Source organism: Apium graveolens, chromosome 2 (assembly GCF_009905375.1).
Source record: "Apium graveolens cultivar Ventura chromosome 2, ASM990537v1, whole genome shotgun sequence".
Classification (NCBI taxonomy): Eukaryota; Viridiplantae; Streptophyta; class Magnoliopsida; order Apiales; family Apiaceae; genus Apium; species Apium graveolens.
Genome location: NC_133648.1, coordinates 155,897,277 through 155,909,087, shown reverse-complemented (window position 1 = coordinate 155,909,087; position 11,811 = coordinate 155,897,277). Strand labels below are relative to the sequence as shown.

Here is an 11,811-nt window from a genome sequence, read left to right as displayed (position 1 = left end):
CGAAGGTGTCGCCCTTCTACTAGTAGAAAAAGTTACTATTATCGTATTACGACTGATCATCGTATACGGTGGCTCCAACGGGTGTCCTAATTCTTCCAATTGGAATTGTGATGCAATACCGTAACCCAAGCCTATGTGGGTTTACTATTAAGGTATTCATAGGATAATAAAATCCCCTAAAGAACTGTTTTCATAAGAAGGTGTGTATCACCAAGGAAAACTAATTTTGAATAAAACATAACTATCATATATGATGTTTTACGTAAGTTATCATACAGTCATTTTCATACTGTACATTATTATGCTGGGCATTATAGCTCACCCTTGTTTTCTTAAATTGACACAACACAACAGTGAATCAAGATGCCTACCATGAGAACCACATCCAGGAAACGGGTAGGAAATGGCCAGCTGTTCCGTAGATTGTTTGGTGCTGTACCACAGGTAGTCCGAATAAGCTGGGTTGGTTCCAGTTGTTTTTAGTTCGGCTTATTTATAAGTATGACTTATGTAAGGTAATAAACAAGAAACATATATTTGACCGACGGACTAGCCTTACTTAAAGGTTACTCCCCGGTAAGACTTAATTACTTTTGGGTTGTAATAATTATCACTCTATGATTGAATAACTCTAGCTATGAATGGTTCGTTTCCAAGACAATAACCTGTAAGTGTGTGTGTGTGTGTGTTAAGTGTGGGGTCGTAAAGCGTGAGTATTTATATATTGTAGTATGAGTTATGTGGTTGTAGTAGTTTAGATTGCGTGGCCTCCGAGATTCCTGACCCCGGGTTTTGGGGCGCTGCATTTTTACTGTCTGATTGTTTAGAAGCTAAGACCATTCCAATGCTCCCTAAGTCGGAGGACTCTTCTGACCAAACAAAAATGCTCCTCCCACTGCTTGGGAGCTTACGGTTTCATGTTCGAAAAAACATAATCTTTTTTTGTAAGAGGAATACTTTTTTATGAAGCTTGAGAATTAATGGGGGAATTTTTCCATGGCTAGAGCTTGGTGTTTTGAATTTGAATTTCCTTTGTTTCTTGCTAGGGACGAATGGTGATGTTCTTGGGAGAGAGAGAGGATTTTTGTGTTTGCTTCTTGGTTGCTTCTTTGAATAATGCTTGTATTTGATTGTATATTCTCTAGTATATGTCCTAGAATAGATTTATATTGGCAAATCCTTGGACAAATCTTGCCAGCCCTTTCTAGATTACAAGCTAAACTAGTAGTTTAGTCTTTGGCTTTACTATTCTCTAGCCTTAGATGATCATCCTACAACCTTAGCTTATTATTTGATAATGTTACCATGGTTACTTTTCTACCATGGTTAGTTAGTGCGATACGTTGATTTAATCGTTTACACGTTCGTTCGGTCGCTTAAATGTTTTCGTAATAATTTCTCATAAACGGTTCACGGCGTAAATCCTTTCGTATTTATTCTTTATGTTTTGCAATATCGTCCTTGGATATAAATCCATAGGTTTTTAAATTTGTAATTATAATGTGATTCCCGTAATCCTCAATGATTCGTAAATATGGTCGTTTTTCAAAGTTCGTTCTCTTCGAAAACTAATAGCGATTACATACACTTATTTGGTACGTATAATCATAATATCAACTTCGAAACTCATTTTCTCATGCACAACTTAGTGTGGGCTAAAAAGTTTTCCCCGTTTGTCAGGGTTACTATTCATTAAACATTTTTACAAAGTCTCAAAAATTCGAGTTATTATAGTCTTACCATCTAACAAGGATTCAGTTTTGGAATCAATTAGAAAATAGGTGGGGATATCTATTCCTCATTGCGTCTTCTAGTTCCCATGTTGACTCTTCAATATTTTGATTTCTCCACAAGTTTCTAACCAGGTTCACATTCTTGTTCCTCAACACTTGTTCTTTTTAGTCCATTATCCTTACCGGCTGCTCAATGTAGGTCAGGTCTGGTTGTAAATCTACCGGCTCATATTCTATCACATGTCGCACATCCGCATGGTACTTTCTTAACATTGACACATGGAACACGTTATGCACCTATTACAGATTAGGAGGTAAGGCGAGCTCATAAGCTAGAGGTCCTATTCTCCTCAAAATCTCAAAGGGTCCTATAAATCTGGGACTCAACTTCCCTTTCTTTCCAAACCTCATCACTCCCTTCCATGGAGATACCTTCAACAACACTCAATCCCCTACTTCATATTCTCTATCTTTTCTGGTCTGGTCGGTGTACTTCTTTTATCTGTCTTGAGCTGCTACCAGTCTCTTCCTGATGAGTCCCACCATTTCCCTATTTTGCTAGACTAACTCGGGTCCTATTATCTTGTGTTCTCCAATCTCATCTCAGCATAGGGGGGAGCGGCATCTCCTTCCGTAAAGAGCTTCATACGGAGGCATTCCTATTCTAGCGTGATAGCTATTATTGTAGGCAAATTCGATTAGGGGTAAGTGGTCATTCCAATTCCCTTTAAAGTCGATGGCACACACTCGCAACATATCTTCTAAGGTCTGAATAGTCCTTTCGCTTTGCCCATCAGTCTGGGGGTGGTAAGCGGTACTCATGTTTGGTCTGGTGCCTACACATTCTTGGAAGCTTCTCCAAAATTGGGAATTAAACGTTGGATCTCGATCTGACACTATGACAACAGGAACGCCGTATCTCTCTACAATTTCCTTCAAATAGAGATCCACCAGCTTGTCTACGGTGTACCTCTCGTTGATTGGTAGGAAGTGCACGGACTTGGTCAGTCTATCTATGATAACCCATATGGCATCGTGATTGGTTTTCGTTCTTTGTAGGCCTGTCAAAAAATCCATGGCTATATGCTCCCATTTCCATTCCGGAATTTCCAGGGGTCGTAATAGCCTACTCGGTCGCTGATGTTCAGCCTTCACTCTCTGGCATGTCAAGCACTTGCTGACCCACTCTGGTACTTCTCTTTTCATATTAGGCCACCAATAATATTCCTTAAGGTCACGGTACATCTTTGTACTTCCTGGGTGGATTGAATATCTAGAGCTGTGCCCTTCGTGCAGCAGCTCATCCTTTAACTCTTGCACATTTGGAATCCAAATTCGGGATGCATACCTCATGATCCGTTTCCCGTCCTTCTCGTATCTCACTTCCTCACCGGTCAATGTTCTCATTTCTTCACTCATCTTCTTTTCCTGACACACTCGTATCTTTTCAGTCAGTCTTGGCACTACCTTAATCTCAAATAATCTTTCTGTTCCTTTACCGGTCATTCTCACATCTATTTCCATCTTCTCAAATTTTTTAACTAACTCCTCAGATGTCATTATCATTTTGAGTCTTTCCTTCCTACTAAGGGCGTCAGCCACCACATTGGCTTTACCCGGGTAATACAAAATTTCACAGTCGTAGTCCTTAATCAACTCCAACCATCTCCTCTGTCTCATGTTTAGTTCTTTCTGAGTAAATATATATTTGAGGCTCTTATGGTCTGTGTAAATCCCGCATTTCTCACTATACATGTAGTGCCTCCAAATTTTTTGGGCAAACACTATGGCTGCTAATTCTAGATCGTGTGTTGGGTATCTGATCTCATACTCCTTCAATTGCCTAGAGGCATACGCGATAACCTTCTCGTGCTGCATAAGCACACATCCTAGTCCTTTATGCGATGCGTCGCTGTATATCACAAACTCTCCCTTTCCATCGGGAAGAGCGAGCACTGGTGCTGACACCAGTCTCCTTTTCAGTTCCTGAAAGCTTTCCTCACATTTCTCTGTCCATACATACTTTTCCGTTTTCTGGGTAAGTCTAGTCAGTGGGCCGGCTATCTTAGCAAAGTCTTGCACGAATCTCCGGTAATATCCTGCTAAACCCACAAAACTCCAAACCTCTGTTGGGTTAATCGGTCTTTCCCAGTTGGATACCGCCTTCATCTTGGCGGGGTCAACTAAAACTCCTTTGCTACTCACCACATGCCCTAAGAACTGAACTTTCCTTAACCAAAATTCACATTTCAAGAACTTGGCATATAATTTCTCCTTCCTCAAGATTTCTAAGACTATCCTCAAATGTTCTGCATGTTCTTGCTCTGTCTTTGAGTAGATTAGAATATCATCTATAAAAACTATCACACATATATCTAGGTACTTTTTGAACACTCTGTTCATCAAATCCATAAAGGCTGCGGGTGCATTGGTTAATCCAAATGACATGACTAAGAACTCATAGTATCCATACCTAGTGCGAAAAGCAGTCTTTGGTATATCCTCAGGTTTGATTTTCAGTTGGTGATATCCTATTCTCAAATCTATTTTGGAAAAGTGCACAACACCCATGAGTTGGTCGAATAGGTCATCAATCCTAGGGAGAGGGTACCCATTCTTAATAGTCAGCTTATTCAATTCTCGGTAGTCTATGCATAATCTCATACTGCCGTCCTTTTTCTTTACGAATAGTATTGGCGCTCCCCATGGCGATACACTGGGTCTTATCATTCCATTATCTAATAATTCTTGCAGTTGAGAAGCTAGTTCCTTCATCTCAATTAGGGATGGCCTATAAGGGGCCTTGGCCACTAGTGTCGTTCCTGGTGCTACTTCTATAGCAAATTCTATTTCTCTGTCCGGTGGCAATCCTGGTAAGTTCTCTGGAAACACATCCTCGAATTCATTCACTATAGGTATGTCTTGTATGTTAGGAACTTCCTTCTTAGTGTCCATCATATAAGCTAAATAGGCCTCGTTACCTTTCTTTAATAATCTTCTTGCCTGTAACATGGTCAGATATTTCTCGGTCTGTCGTTGACCTCTAAACACTACTTCTTTTCCATTTTGCACTCTTATCTTCACCCTATTCCGCTCACAATCTATTTACGCTCCATTACTGGATAACCAATCCATTCTTAAGATTATATAAAATTCTCCTAATGCAAATGGGATTAGGTCAACCTCGAAGACTTTTCCTTCTAATTTCAACTTGCATTTGGGGTATACTTGATTTACTGGAATTATTTCTTTGTTTGCTATTTCCACTTGTAATACCTCACGTAAGGGTATGACGTTAAGTTTTAACTTTTTAGCAAAATCTTGAGATATAAATGATTTGGTCGCTCCAGAATAAAATAGGACATTTGCATGTTCGGAATTTAACAGAAGGGTACCTGCTATCACGTCAGTGTTTCGGACAGCATCCTGAACGGTCATGTTGAAGGTCCTAGCAGCTGGGGGCCGGTTGGATGCAGCTCTGCTCATCCCTGAGGCTAGGGGCTTCAAAGTCGGGCAATCCTTCTTCATGTGCCCTACCTTCCCATATTGGAAACACATCACGTTGGGTTGGTTGTAGTTGTTGGCAAGGTGTCCGGGTTGGTCGCACCTGTAGCATTTCAGAGGGGCTCTCATCTGGCTGCACACTCCAAGGTGTCTTCTTCTACATGTTTGACACTCCGGTATTGGGGCATGGGGTTGGCTATGAAATGTTGCCCTAAATTATCCGCCGCCCTGGCCAACACTCTCACTAGGGGCCTTTCTAAATCCGGGGCCTCTCGTGGGTTGGGACACCACTCCCCTAACAAACCTGCTTGGAAGGCTCCTTTTCTAAGTTCCTCCTCCTCCTCCGCCATGGCTTCCTATCTTCCTCTTCCTATTTTTCTTTTCCTTCAAACTTTGCTCACTGCCAGCTTCAACAATTGAGGCTTTCTGCACTAAGGTGGCATAATCTGTCAGCTCTAGTAATGCCACTCGGTTCTGGATCCACTGTTTCAGACCAAGTTGAAACCTTCGCGCTTTCTTCTCTTCTGTATTCACAAACTCAGGCACAATTCGTGACAGCTCAGTAAACTTGGCTTCATACTCTGCCATAGTCGTCTTATCTTGTTTCAACTCTAGAAACTTAATCTCCATCTGAGTTTCCATAAACCTAGGGAAATACTTGTCTAAGAACAATCGGGTAAATATATCCCATGGAATTAAATCATCTGTCTCGAGGTTTCGTTTGGACTCCCACTAGTAATTAGCTTGGACTCCCACCAGTAATTAGCTTCCCCTTTCAGCTTGTAAGAAGCGAAAATGGTCTTGTGTCGTTCTTCTACACCTAGTATCTCGAAGGACTTTTCTATTTCCTTGAGCTAGGCCCGTGCTTCAACGGGGTTGGCAGATCCTAGAAATTTTGGGGGTTTGAGGGATTTGAATTCCCTGAAGGCAGTGGCCGCAGTCTGTTGGGAAATATGCGGCTGTGGTGGAATGGGCTGTTGGTTCAGATTTGCCCTTAATAGTTCCATAAACTCATTCATGGGGTTCCCTCCCTGATGGGTATCCTCAACCTCTTCTTCTACATACTCTTCCTCATCATACTCATTATAGTCTAGGTCTTCTTCACTTTCCTCATTCACTATGTGGTCAGGTCTATTCCGTTGTTGGTTAACAGATTCGGCGGGCTGTGCCCTGGTTCCTATTCTACGGGATGGAATCATTCTGATAATGAAAATTTATCAATATAGTTGCAAAATTTTTTACAATTGGATTATTTTATTCATAAGTAAGCATGTCGTTTATTATCTAGCATGTTTTTATCAAGTGCAATAATATGGAAATCAATTTCTTTATAACTGCTAGATATATACCATAGGGTCTCCCAATTATATCTTGGGGACAAAACGACTATCCGAGTTCATACATGACCTGATTATAATACATCATTACTTGTCCTGAATACTGAATGCAAATACATAAACCGTGTACCCTGAGGGCTAGAAACGCTATCTATTACTAGCTATCCTAACAAAATTGGTGACAAGTCAAGCAGCCCTTTACAAGGTCCATAAAAAGTCACTCGTCCCTCAGTCACTGTCGCTGCGTATGAGGTCTCGCACCCTCCACATCGCTCCTGCCAACATCAGCTCTACGTCAACTATCGGGATGTATCCCCCCACCGTCGTCATCCTTATCTGAACCCGGGTACGGAGCTCAATCCCATCGATCTCCCTGCGGGCTATGGCCGGGGAAGCAGCTCTGAAGTCCCCTGAATATCCTAGCCTTATGGCTCTCTCAGCTGTCAGCGCCTACCATAGCTCAACAATGCGGGCAGATGCCGCGGTGAGCTTAGTGTTAAGTGGAGCCACTATCCAGTCATGTACAACTACATGTATGGTTGCCGGGGGTTATAGAGGTGAGTCTGGGTCGCTAGAGGATATGTCATAAGCCTCGTAGGTTTGTTCATCCATCCCATCCTCCTCGTCATTATCAGTATAGGGCAAAGGGCTCTGCATCCCTGGGTGTGGTGTAGGAGAGCGAACAGTCAGGAGAGGGTACATCTCTATATCCCTCCAGCCTATGCCATCTCCCTGGGGAACCTCAATGTCATCAGTCATGGGGACAGGAAGGTCAGTCTCCTCCTCCGGGGCATCCCCAGTAGGGTCATCATCTGAGTCATCAATAGGTGGGTCCTCCGGCTCGGGATTAGGGTCACGCTCAGGGGCCATAATATCATCAACATGGTCAACCTCCCCCATAGGCTCCACTAGTACCTGACACAATAGGCAAGGTGTTACTAACTTAAAGTCGGAATTCCCTTGAGGGTAAAACTGTCAAGACTACCCATGTAGCCTGACGACGAACTCGACTTGAGTTCTAATTGATTATTTATTATTCTTATGTCTACATATTTTATATCCTATCGTTTCCAAGATTTGATAACCTAAGGCTCTGATACCATTTCTGTGGTGCCCCGAAATCCGGGGTCAAGGATTTAGGAGGCCACGCCATCTTGAATACTATATACCACATACCTCGCATCACAATATATAAATACTCACACTTTTACGACCCCACACTTATCACACACACACACACACACTTATACGTTATTGTCCTGGAAACGAACCATTCATTAGCAGAGTAGATCAATCCACAAAGTGATAATCATTACAACCCAAAAGTAATTAAGTCTTGCCGGGGAAATAACCTTTAAGTAAGGCTAGTTCGTCGGCCAAATATTTGTTTCTTATTCATTATCTTACATAAGTCATACTTGTAAATAAGACGGACTAAAAATAACTGAAAACCTATCCAGCTTATTCGGTCTACCTGTGGTACAGCACCAAACATCTTACAAAATAGCTGGCCATTTCCTACCCGTTTTCTGGCTATGAGTCTCATGATAGGTGATAAGTGGCATTTTATACCACTTAGAACGTCTTATAATGGCTTGAATTGATGTCTTGAAATCAAGTTTTTTGTGTATTTGATGTGTTTTTCTAGTGTTTGTGCATTTCAGGGTAGTACTTGCATTTGTGGGGAGATTTCATCAAGAATAAGCCTTAGTATGTGCTTGGCATTTCAAGTGGGAAGTTAGGAGCAGAATGCAGCGAAGAACGGGAGCAGAAAAATGAATTTTCCAGAAAGGTTCTGGGCACCCGCTCAGCCTAGCTGAGCGGCCGCTAAGGAAGCTGGACGCCCGCTCAGGATTGCTGAGTGGCCGCTCAGGGGCGTAAATTTTAATTCTGATTTTTAGACTCCTTGTTCGGCTAGACTTCCAACTTCTGAGATAGCTGGGTTTTGTAAGGCTTCTATATAAGTAGTTTTCAGAGACGTTTTACTTGTGTTGAATCGTGGTATCAATCGAGGAGCAAGGAGATAAGGAAGAAGACCGTTTTAGCATATAGCAACAAAGAGGAATAATATTTTCTTGTGATTCTTTTATTCATTGTAACAGTGGATGCTATTTTTCTTTTCTTTGAACCTATTTACTCTTGTGACGTACTCTGGTTTAATATAGGTAGTTTTATTAATTATTCTCGTGTGTTATTATCATGTTTTCATATGAACCCATGGTGATGATGAGTTCAATCATGGGCTAATCTTGATCATGGGGTCGTAACGGATTTACTATTGAATTCTTAGTTAGTTGTTTAATACCTTAGTGTGTGATGATTGTATGATATCTAGTATTGGTTGTGCTTATTCGTCTTATGTGCGTCGCGAATATATAAGATAGGTTGTTAATCTCTTGTGAAGCTACGGTGGATCTTGAGGTTTAGAACTTGCCATGCTAGCATAGGTTCATGTATGAGTATGCTTGATTAGTGGGTAACTCTAACCGTTTTACTTGCCCTGTGTAATCATAAGGAATAACTTGTGCTTAAATCGTTATGTTGTCAAATTCTGTAGACATATAGGGTCTCAACATAATTGATGACTATTCAACTTCTATCTTAATTTTGGATGTTTGGTAGAATGGTATGAGTACAATGAAAGTTGGCTTTTATCAGTTTCGTGTTGTTCGATTAATTTCATCACCGTTACGTGCTAAGGGTAATAACAATAACTATTGAAGTAAGTAGTAATGAAGTTATGATCTCATGTGTGTTTACTATTGTTAATACAAGTGTCAATTAAGTGTTTAATTCTCGTAGTTAATTCTAGTTAATAATTAGTTAATTAATCTACGTGTTATTGTCTTGACATTGAGAAGTAATCATACATTGGTGAGTGAATGTTAATTGAACATAATTAGTCTGAGTCTCTGTGGGAACGATTAGAAAGTATTCTATATTACTTGCGAATGCGTATACTTGCGTGTATTATTAGCGCGTGTTTTCCACCCTAACAAGTTTTTGGCGTCGCTGCCGGGGACTCGGCGTATTTGTTTAGTTTATGTACTTACCATCAGTGGTCATTAGGACTCATTGATTAAGACATGTTACTTATTGTTTCCGGTTGTGTTTCAGGTACTTTAGCGAGCGTTTATGCAAACACGTTCTCGTACTCGTAAGGGGACTTTAGATACAGCTGAGGAGACAGACGAAGTTCTTGATATTCCAGAAAAGATAGATTTTGAAGATTCAGATAACGAGAGCGAGCAGAAAGAACCAGTAATCATGGGTGATCATATAGTTCCGGCAGATCCAGCCCTTATGGACTTTTCTCGGCCTAAAATTGATGACATTCAGTCAAGCATCCTTCATTCGGCTATTCAGGCTAACACTTTTGAAATCAAGTCGGGCACTATTCAGATGGTGCAGAATTCTGTTTATTTCGGAGGTACTGCTACTGAAGACCCCAACATGCACATCAGGAATTTTGTCGAGATCTGTAGTACCTTCAAATATAATGGTATGACTGATGAGGCTATCAAGCTGAGGCTTATCCCATTCTCTCTGAGGGATAAAGCTAAGGACTGGTTATATTCTGAACCAGCTGGGTCCATCACTACTTGGCAAGATGTTGCGCAAAAGTTTTTGATAAAGTTCTATCCCATGGCGAAGACTGCAGCTATGAGGAGTGCTCTTACTCAGTTTGCACAGCAGCCTACATAATCTATGTGCGAAGCTTGGGAGCGCTACAAGGAGATGTTCAGAAAGTGTCCACATCATGGTATGCCTGATTGGATGGTGATCACTGGTTTCTATAATGGTTTGGGGGCCCAATCTCGGCCCATGCTCGATGCAGCAGCCTTGTGGGCCAAAAGCTATACTGAGGCTTATAATCTTATTGAGACTATGGCTGCAAATGAGCATCAAAACCCAACTCAAAGGATGATGCCTGGGAAGGTGTGGGTATTCTGGAAGTTGATGCAGCTACAACTATTACAGCGCAGCTCCAAGCGCTGTCTATGAAGGTCGATTCTCTAGCCACCTATGGAGTTAATCAAATAGCTACGGTCTGTGAGATTTGTGCAGGTTCTCATACTACAGATCAGTGTTTTCTTGTCAATGAATTTGTTCAGTATGTGAACAATTATCAGCGACCGCAGCAGCCTGTGCCAGCTACCTATCATCCTAACAACAGAAATCATCCCAATTTCAGCTGGAGCAATAATAAAAATGCTATTCAGCAACCATATCAACAAGGCGTAAGTAAACAGTTTAATCCACCTGGATTCCAGCAACCACAGCATTATGCTCAAAGGCAATCATATCCTCAACAAGGAGGTGCAGCTCCACCTTCTAGTGCTGATTTCGAGGAACTCAAGCTGTTGTGCAAAAGTCAGGCTGTTTCTATCAAGAGCTTGGAAAATCAAATCAGTCAAATAGCCAATGCAGTGCTCAATCGTCAACCTGGCACACTTCCCAGTGATACTGAAGTGCCAGGCAGAAAGGAAGCTAAAGAGCAAGTCAAGACTATTACCTTAAGGTCTGGAAAAGTTGCTAATGCTGAAAAAGCAAAAGATGGAGAAACTGAAGTTGGCGAAGAAGAGAAGCAAAAGGAGAAAGCGGCGGAACCAAGGAAGACTACTGTTGAACACACTCTGTCTGAGGGTAATACAGGGAAGAAACAGCTCTATCCTCCACCACCTTTCCCTAAGAGATTGCAACAACAAAAACTGGATAAGCAGTTCGGTAAGTTTCTGGAGGTGTTCAAGAAACTTCACATCAACATACCTTTCGCTGAGGCTTTGGAGCAAATGCCTAGTTATGCGAAATTTATGAAGAGTATTCTTTCGAGGAAGATAAGAAGATTCCCATAATTTTGGGGAGACCTTTCTTGGCTACAGGCCATACATTGATAGATGTGCAGAAAGGTGAACTTACTATGAGGGTGCAGGATCAGGATGTGATATTCAATGTGTTCAAAGCGATGAAATTCCCTACAGAAGACGAGGAGTGCTTAAAGGTGGATTTGATTGATTCTGCGGTAACTTCAGAACTTGATCATATGCTAATGTCTGATGCATTAGAGAAAGCCTTAGTGGGGGACTTTGACAGTGATGATGAGGATGGCAATGAGCAACTACAATATCTAAATGCTTCTCCTTGGAGGCGAAAGCTAGACATGCCATTTGAATCTCTTGGTACTGCTCACCTCAAAAATGCTGAAGGAAAGCTCAAACCATCTATTGAGGAAGCAC

The 11,811-nt window shown here is 41.5% G+C and overlaps 1 non-coding gene across 1 annotated transcript; it reads right to left on the bottom strand.

Annotated features, from left to right (window-relative positions):
• Nucleotides 1–10,234: 10,234 nt before the first annotated feature.
• Nucleotides 10,235–10,341, bottom strand: LOC141709786 (small nucleolar RNA R71). The gene has a single exon (XR_012570346.1). It is a non-coding gene; the product is annotated as a small nucleolar RNA R71 (small nucleolar RNA).
• Between the last annotated feature and the right edge of the window lie 1,470 nt (nucleotides 10,342–11,811).